The sequence below is a fragment of the Coregonus clupeaformis genome, chromosome 33 (assembly GCF_020615455.1).
Source record: "Coregonus clupeaformis isolate EN_2021a chromosome 33, ASM2061545v1, whole genome shotgun sequence".
Lineage (NCBI taxonomy): Eukaryota > Metazoa > Chordata > Actinopteri > Salmoniformes > Salmonidae > Coregonus > Coregonus clupeaformis.
In genome coordinates, this window is record NC_059224.1 from 37020548 (window position 1) to 37029911 (window position 9364).

Sequence of the window (9364 nt, forward strand, 5' to 3'; positions counted from 1 at the left end):
GCTTGATGCTTTTTGCGACTGCACTTGAAGAAACTTTCAAAGTTCTTGAAATGTTCTGGATTGACTGACCTTCATGTCTTAAAGTAATGATGGACTGTCATTTCTCTTTGCTTATTTGAGCTGTTCTTGCCATAATATGGACTTGGTCTTTTACCAAATAGGGCTGTCTTCTGCATACCCCCCCTTTGTCAAGGCAAATGGTGGCTATTTGAAGAATCTCAAATATAAAATATATTTTGATTTGTTTAACACTTTTTTGGTTACTACATGATTCCATATGTGTTATTTCATTGTTTTGATATCTTCACTATTATTCTACAATGTAGAAAATAGTTTTAAAAAAATAAGAGAAACCCTTGAATGAGTAGGTGTTCTAAAGCTTTTGACCGGTAGTGTATATAGTTTTCTTGGTTTTAGAACTTTACTTTTGTGTGGAATTAGTGCAATGTATTTCAATTTGCCTTGCTAACTTTAGTAGCAAGAAGCTAGCTACCAGAGTGCAGTTTTCTCCACCAGAATGGCTAGCTAATGCTAAAAACAATGTAGTGGATTTTTTGTTGAAGAACCCCTTTCATTGCCCACATTAAATTCAAGCTTCCGCATCGATCATGTAACGGACGAACGTCTGAGTATTTGAACTGCGCAACACAACGAGAAGGTAAGATTAAACAGGGTCACAAGCAGTTTATCCGCACGAGTTGGCTTTTACTTAGGGGCACGATGAGAGGGAATGTTCAGCTAACAAGGGCAACTACAAGGAGCTTGCAAAGGTAATTGCGCGTTACGATGCTTTACTTGCTGAGCATATGGAAGTTCCAACTGTCTTCTCAGATGTCGAAATCAATTCAGAATGATTTGATCGCTTCCATCACATCATCCGTTAAAAGTGAGAGTAAAAAGAGAGGTTGACGCAGCGCATTGTTTCGTGTGTGCTCAATTAGGCTTTCCAGTTTCTTCCAGTATTTATTTTGCAAAGGTGATAACACAATCACTTCGGACAAACACAAGCAAAAAGTATTTACATAAATGTTACAGCAGCCTAGGCTACACCTAAACATTAGGGACCTGACATGTTGTATGGGATGAAAACGAGACAATTTTTCAGTCTGATCAACTGCAGGCTACTAATAATAGCAGCTGCACACAGCCTATGTGCCCTGTCCATCTGGTCAGGGTAAACAAATTAGTAATGTTATGTGTATATACAGTCAATTTGTTTGTCAGGAGAAAATGTGAATGTGATCAAATTTGGTTTATATTCAAACTTGGGCTGGCTAGGCTGCCTATACCTTTTCAATCCAAAATTATTAACTGGAATTAATCAATCAATATAATAGTGATGACAAAGACTGTGAGTAAATGTTTAATTAGGCCTACAGTTGCATAGGCCTGCATGATGCAAACATGCATAAAGCAAACTCAGCCCTGTGAGTTCTATTGTCCATCAGTTGTTGTCTCTGTGTGTGGGTAGAGGAAACCCCTGTTAGTCTAGTCTAAATATAATTCATATAAACAAGTGGGGGTTTTCATCCTTCCCAGGGCCAGGAGTTTTTTTACATGATTAGAAAAACTGGTCCCATCATAGCCCTATAGGGTCCAGAGTTTTCCTGGTTAGGTTACCAGATAAGGAAAAACTCAGAGCCCCAGGTGGAAAAAATTGCCCCACCACTCTGGGACCTATGGTGCCACCAGTGTGCTGTAGTGTTCAGTTAGTTATCATCAGGTATGTGGACGATCAGGGCTTTATTCAGGAACGTTTCTTGGGCTACTTTGATATGTCAAGTGGGCAAAATGCGCAGTCTGTGTTTGACTATGTGAATTCTGAGATGTTTGAGTTTAACTTCATGGAGAAACTTGTTGCCCAAACCTACGATGGCGCTGCTGTAATGGAACGTATCTGCTATATGTATTTACAGCTAAGTCCCCTCCTGTTCCCTGATTAAGAGGTGATGACCACTCCACTACCATTGTCAACTCTCTCCTGACATGAACTGAAGCCATGTCTCATGTGCCCTCTCATCCACTGGCCCATTGAATGTTTCCTCTCCAAGCACTGTGAGTAGACCTGTCAATTTTCACTCATTACTGTATGTACAGTCAATCACATACACATACATAATCACATTATTACACATCAATGATTTTACTCCTTGCTAGGACTAACTCATTCTTAGCTCTTTTGTCTAACTTTGTAGTGTGTTGTGTTATTGTTTTTTGTCTTCCCAGTCAAATCCTGTCCTGCCCTCAGTGGAAGAGTTGAGCTCTTCTCCAACACCATCCATCCATGATGAGCCTGTCCTGCACTAAAGCCTATGAACACCTCTACCCCTGTGCTGCACTGAAGTCAAGCCTCTGAAAACCTCAACTCATGCCTCATACCTTCATTCAATCACTGCTGTGATCCCTTCCCAAAACAGTGTAAGTAGCCCTGTCATTCACATTCCCTATAATATTGTACTATAAATGTCTTTATTAAATGCTTTAGGTTAAAATAATTAGTCTTTGACGATTTTTGAAACACGCTTTGTCGTCTCCATGCAGTCCGCGCCTATACTGTGGGTCTCCCATCCTCCTCAATTGTTCAAGTCACCAGCCTCCACTGATCCACATGTGTGGTTGTATTGTGTTTTTAAATGGTCAAATAAATCAACAACATAAAAAAGTGTCTCTATTGTTGTGAACTTTTATTGTTGTGAACTTTTAGCATAACTGGGTTCAGATTCAATATTACTGTGACTGGAACACCTACTGACCGAAAGAATTACACGCACAACTATCCATACTAGATTCATAATCAAATTACCATAACGTAAGATGGCAAAACATGTGATTTGTCCTGTTCCTGTAGCTATGCTATCGGAAGGAAGTTCGGTGCCGATCACATGACGAGCACTGCTGTGTAAAAACCCTGGATTTGCTGACATCCCCTTTTTTCATTGGCTTTTGCCCAAGGTCCTGTTTCGAAAGCACGGGCCTCCCTGGATTATGCACTGGGGTCAGTTTCTCTCTCTGCTGCTCTGTGTTAACTAGTATGTAGTATTGCTATGGTAACACACAGCTTATCACTGTCCACGCAACTAGATAAGATACACAGTAGTAAGCAACTGTAAAGCCAAGGTTATTCCAAATGTCAGCATTACATAAAACAGCAGCAAGAAAGGCCTTTATGGATGAAAGTAATAGGTAGCTTATTAACTTTTCCTATGAATTTATGAGGACAACGGGAACCTAAGTGAGTGTCAGACTGAGACAGAGACAGCATGTGCTATTTGTTGTATTCTCAAACCAATTTGTAAATCCTTTCACTTTTTTTGAAGTTTTTAGCTTATTTTCAGCGAACAAATTGAAACACAACACACTATAGGGAAGCAGAAATGGACTGGCAATAGGGCAGATCAGGCAAGAGCCAGATGGGCTGTTCCTAAATGTTCTGTCTAAATTGGTGTTGCACATATTTATAATTATATTTGTCTAATAATGGGGCCCTTGAAGGGGAAATGGGCCGGTGTGTTAGAAATTACGGTCCCAGTCCGTCCCTGTAGTGAAGTCAAATCTGCTAAATCATCAAAAAAGTTAACTACTGTATCTGGCATGTACAAAATTGATGATTTATGCAAAATATCTTGCTCCGTTAGTTTGTTTTGCAAATAGGCCATTTATTCTGAGTGGAGAACAGTGTGCCAGGCCAGCTTGCCCTAGTCAGTGAATCTGTTTATGATGGAGTCCCCAAGGCCCATATCACAGCCTGTTACATGAGCGAACCCAGATAAGAACAGATGGCTGGAAATGTACTGAAATTAAGTCATCAATTCACCGATAACAAGTATCTCAGCATAAACACACTACGTTTTCCCTGCTGCCGTATGCAGTATTATCTCGCTGACCTGCAAAGTTAAAGATAATGGGCCTAATGTTTATGGCTAATTGTTGGATAGATACTCAATTGTGACACCCATCCAAAGTTCCCGGTGTGGTGGCAAGATTTACAATCACATCAGTTGTTGTTGTTTTGTCAGTGTAAATAATTTGTCATGTAAATGATCTATCCATCAAATGTTCTACTGTTAAGGCTTTGGCACAAGCCCACCTACTGAATGCAAAGAGCTGCATTAGTCACTTCAGTTTACCTCGCTCTTGCTGCTGGTGACGCTCGGATCCACCTCTATGTGGACGACACCATTTTGTATACATCTGGCCCTTCATTGGACACTGTGTTAACAAACCTCCAAACGAGCTTCAACGCCATACAACACTCCTTCCGTAGCCTCCAACTGCTCTTAAACACTAGTAAAACTAAATGCATGCTCTTCAACCGAACGCTGCTTGCACCCGCCCACCCGACTAGAATCACTACTCTTGGCGGGTCTGACCTAGAGTATGTGGACAACTACAAATACCTAGGTGTCTGGTTAGACTGTAAACTCTCCTTCCAGACTCACGTTAAGCATCTCCAATCAAAAGTTAGATCTAGAATCGGCTTCCTATTTCGCAACAAAGCCTCCTTCACTCATGCTGCCAAACATGCCGTTGTAAAACTGACTATCCTACCGATCCTTGACTTCGGCGATGTCATTTACAAAATAGCCTCCAACACTCTACTCAGCAAATTGGATGTAGTCTATCACAGTGCCATCCGTTTTGTCACCAAAGCCCCATATACAGTGGGGAGAACAAGTATTTGATACACTACCGATTTTGCAGGTTTTCCTACTTACAAAGCATGTAGAGGTCTGTAATTTTTATCATAGGTACACTTCAACTGTGAGAGACGGAATCTAAAACAAAAATCCAGAAAATCAAATTGTATGATTTTTAAGTAATTAATTTGCATTTTATTGCATGACATACGTATTTGATACATCAGAAAAGCAGAACTTAATATTTGGTACAGAAACCTTTGTTTGCAATTACAGAGATCATACATTTCCTGTAGGTCTTGACCAGGTTTGCACACACTGCAGCAGGGATTTTGGCCCACTCCTCCATACAAACCTTCTCCAGATCCTTCAGGTTTCGGGGCTGTCGCTGGGCAATACGGACTTTCAGCTCCCTCCAAAGATGTTCTATTGGGTTCAGGTCTGGAGACTGGCTAGGCCACTCCAGGACCTTGAGATGCCTCTTACGGAGCCACTCCTTAGTTGCCCTGGCTGTGTGTTTCGGGTCGTTGTCATGCTGGAAGACCCAGCCACGACCCATCTTCAATGCTCTTACTGAGGGAAGGAGGTTGTTGGCCAAGATCTCGTGATACATGGCCCCATCCATCCCCCCCTCAATACGGTGCAGTCGTCCTGTCCCCTTTGCAGAAAAGCATCCCCAAAGAATGATGTTTCCACCTCCATGCTTCACGGTTGGGATGGTGTTCTTTGGGTTGTACTCATCCTTCTTCTTCCTCCAAACACGGCAAGTAGAGTTTAGACCAAAAAGCTATATTTTTGTCTCATCATACCACATTACCTTCTCCCATTCCTCCTCTGGATCATCCAGATGGTCATTGGTAAACTTCAGACGGGCCTGGACATGTGCTGGCTTGAGCAGGGGGACCTTGCATGCGCTGCAGGATTTTAATCCATGACGGCGTAGTGTGTTACTAATGGTTTTCTTTGAGACTGTGGTTCCAGTTCTCTTCAGGTCATTGACCAGGTCCTGCCGTGTAGTGCTGATCCCTCACCTTCCTCATGATCATTGATGCCCCACGAGGTGAGATCTTGCATGGAGCCTCAGACCGAAGGTGATTGACAGTCTTCTTGAACTTCTTCCATTTTCTAATAATTGCGCCAACAGTTGTTGCCTTCTCACCAAGCTGCTTGCCTATTGTCCTGTAGCCCATCCCAGCCTTGTGCAGGTCTACAATTTTATCCCTGATATCCTTACACAGCTCTCTGGTCTTGGCCATTGTGGAGAGGTTGGAGTCTGTTTGATTGAGTGTGTGGACAGGTGTCTTTTATACAGGTAATGAGTTCAAACAGGTGCAGTTAATACAGGTAATGAGTGGAGAACAGGAGGGCTTCTTAAAGAAAAACTAACAGGTCTGTGAGACCCGGAATTCTTACTGGTTGGTAGGTGATCAAATACTTATGTCATGCAATAAAATGCAAATTAATTACTTAAAAAGCATATAATGTGATTATCTGGATTTTCGTCTCTCACAGTTGAAGTGTACCTATGATAAAAATTACAGACCTCTACATGCTTCGTAAGTAGGAAAACCTGCAAAATCGGCAGTGTATCAAATACTTGTTCTCTCCACTGTACTACCCACCATTGTGACCTGTACGCTCTTGTTGGCTGGCCCTCACTACATATTCGTCGCCAAACCCACTGGCTCCAGGTCATCTATAAATCACTGCTAGGCAAATCACTGTCTTATCTTAGCTCACTGGTCACCATCCACCCACCCATAGTCTGCGCTCCAGCAGGTATATCTCACTGGTCATCCCCAAAGCCAACACCTCCTTTGGCCGCCATTCCTTCCAGTTCTCTGCTGCCAATGACTGGAATGAACTGCAAAAATCTCTGAAGCTGGAGACTCTTATCTCCCTCACTAACTTTAAGCGTCAGTTGTCAGAGCAGCTTACCGATCACTGCACCTGTACACAGCCATTCTGAAATTAGCCCACCCAACTACCTCATCCCCATATTGTTATTTATTTTGCTAATTTGCACCCCAGTATCTCTATTTGCACATCATCTTTTGCACATCTATCATTCCAGTGTTAATTACGAAATTGGAACTATTTTTGCCCTATGGCCTATTTATTTATTGCCTTTCCTCCATAACTTACTACATTTGCACACACTGTATATATATTTTCTGTTGTATTTGTGACTCTATGTTTTGTTTTACCCCATATGTAACTCTGTGTTGTTGTTTTTATCGCACTGCTTTGCTTTATCTTGGCCAGGTCGCAGTTGTAAATGAGAACTTGTTCTCAACTGGCTTACCTGGTTAAATAAAGGTTATTTTTTTTATTCTGATTCAATCTGTCTGACACAAACACACACACACAAACACTTGCATAGGAGCTATGTCGGTCCGTTAGGTCCCTTTGCACTCAGCCCTTTTTTCTGTCTCTTTTATCCCAGCATCATCTGACAAATGAATGGCAGCAGCCCACACAGCCTCTCACACCAGAGGATTGCAGTGCTTCTGACAACACACCGCAGGTGACTCACCAGTGGGTCCAAATGAAAGAGGATGAAAATATGTGAAATATTCATAATACAAACATTGCTCAAGTGGTTTCATGTGTCACTTGGATGAGCTACCATGTAAATTATGTGGTATTGGTAAGATAAACAAATGAAAATAATCAAACAATTGAGTCTGAGTTCTGATGGCTGTGTTCTGATGAATTATTGGATAGTCAGACAAAAAAATGTTTCACCATTGCTTTCACGGAAGGTTAGCCTTCAGTTAACCAACGATGGCAGCGTTGCGCTCTCGGATAAGTGGATTCAGGAAGGCTTCACAATAACAAGGTGCTGCGCCGTGTAATTGACTACTCTCTGTCTTTTTCCTGGCCTTTCGCACAATCTGTCTCACTGCCGTGCTTCAGAGCCTGGTGTTTGTGATAGGGGTGATGACCTCCCTCAGACTGTTGCAGTGATAGAGGCCACATCCATTACACTAGAGAGGGATGGGGCAAGTGGAGGACTGTGGATTTGTGGAAGCCAATACTCCATCAAAGTGCCTTGGTTTTGGGGATTCTTTAAAGAGGAATACCTCAGGGTGATGTTCTGACCTCTTCAATTTTCTGTTCAATTTCCTGCAAAAACATTGGACTATATTGAACGAACCCGCACATCAATTTAGAGCTGTACAACCGCTTTTGGTTTGCCAATGGCTTACACTTGATGGCTTATTATGAATGAACAACAGACCGATAGGCTCCTTAGTGACTGGTGAGAACTGTGTTGGGGACATTCCTAATATGGAGCCATTCTTTGGCTGCACGGTTGCCCAAGATTGTCTGTCACCAAGAGATGGAGCTGTTGGGGACATTCCTAATATGGAGCCATTCTTTGGCTGCATAGTTGTCCACGATTGTCTGTCACCAAGGGATGGAGCGACCACGGGCGGTGACCAAGATTCCCAAGCAGGCACAGTGTCAATCACTGTTACAAAAACAAACCGGACAGATTTGTATGTATATAATCCTTTATGACCATACAGTGGGGAAAAAAAGTATTTAGTCAGCCACCAATTGTGCCAGTTCTCCCACTTAAAAAGATGAGAGAGGCCTGTAATTTTCATCATAGGTACACGTCAACTATGACAGACAAAATGAGAAAAAAAATCCAGAAAATCCCATTGTAGGATTTTTTATGAATTTATTTGCAAATTATGGTGGAAAATAAGTATTTGGTCACCTACAAACAAGCAAGATTTCTGGCTCTCACAGACCTGTAACTTCTTCTTTAAGAGGCTCCTCTGTCCTCCACTCGTTACCTGTATTAATGGCACCTGTTTGAACTTGTTATCAGTATAAAAGACAGCTGTCCACAACCTCAAACAGTCACACTCCAAACTCCACAATGGCCAAGACCAAAGAGCTGTCAAAGGACACCAAAAACAAAATTTTAGACCTGCACCAGGCTGGGAAGACTGAATCTGCAATAGGTACGCAGCTTGGTTTGAAGAAATCAACTGTGGGAGCAATTATTAGGAAATGGAAGACATACAAGACCACTGATAATCTCCCTCGATCTGGGGCTCCACGCAAGATCTCACCCCGTGGGGTCAAAATGATCACAAGAACGGTGAGCAAAAATCCCAGAACCACACGGGGGGACCTAGTGAATGACCTGCAGAGAGCTGGGACCAAAGTAACAAAGCCTACCATCAGTAACACACTACGCCGCCAGGGACTCAAATCCTGCAGTGCCAGACGTGTCCCCCTGCTTAAGCCAGTACATGTCCAGGCCCGTCTGAAGTGCATTTGGATGATCCAGAAGAGGATTGGGAGAATGTCATATGGTCAGATGAAACCAAAATATAACTTTTTGGTAAAAACTCAACTCGTCATGTTTGGAGGACAAAGAATGCTGTTGCATCCAAAGAACACCATACCTACTGTGAAGCATGGGGGTGGAAACATCATGCTTTGGGGCTGTTTTTCTGCAAAGGGACCAGGACGACTGATCCGTGTAAAGGAAAGAATGAATAGGGCCATGTATCGTGAGATTTTGAGTGAAAACCTCCTTCTATCAGCAAGGGCATTGAAGATGAAACGTGGCTGGGTCTTTCAGCATGACAATGATCCCAAACACACCGCCCGGGCAACGAAGGAGTGGCTTCGTAAGAAGCATTTCAAGGTCCTGGAGTGGCCTAGCCAGTCTCCAGGTCTCAACCCCATAGAAAATC

General features: G+C 42.5%; 1 long non-coding RNA gene across 5 annotated transcripts; it reads left to right on the forward strand.

The window, feature by feature from the left end:
- The first annotated feature begins 397 nt into the window (after positions 1-397).
- Positions 398-7315, forward strand: LOC121549327. Of its 5 annotated transcripts, XR_005996788.2 has the most exons (4): positions 398-658; positions 1917-2055; positions 2227-2418; positions 7084-7315. It is a non-coding gene; the product is annotated as an uncharacterized LOC121549327 (long non-coding RNA). The 5 variants fall into 5 exon arrangements; XR_005996787.2 differs by lacking the exon at positions 7084-7315 and having other exon boundaries at positions 2227-2667; XR_005996790.2 differs by lacking the exon at positions 7084-7315 and having other exon boundaries at positions 1945-2055; positions 2227-2667.
- Positions 7316-9364: the final 2049 nt, after the last annotated feature.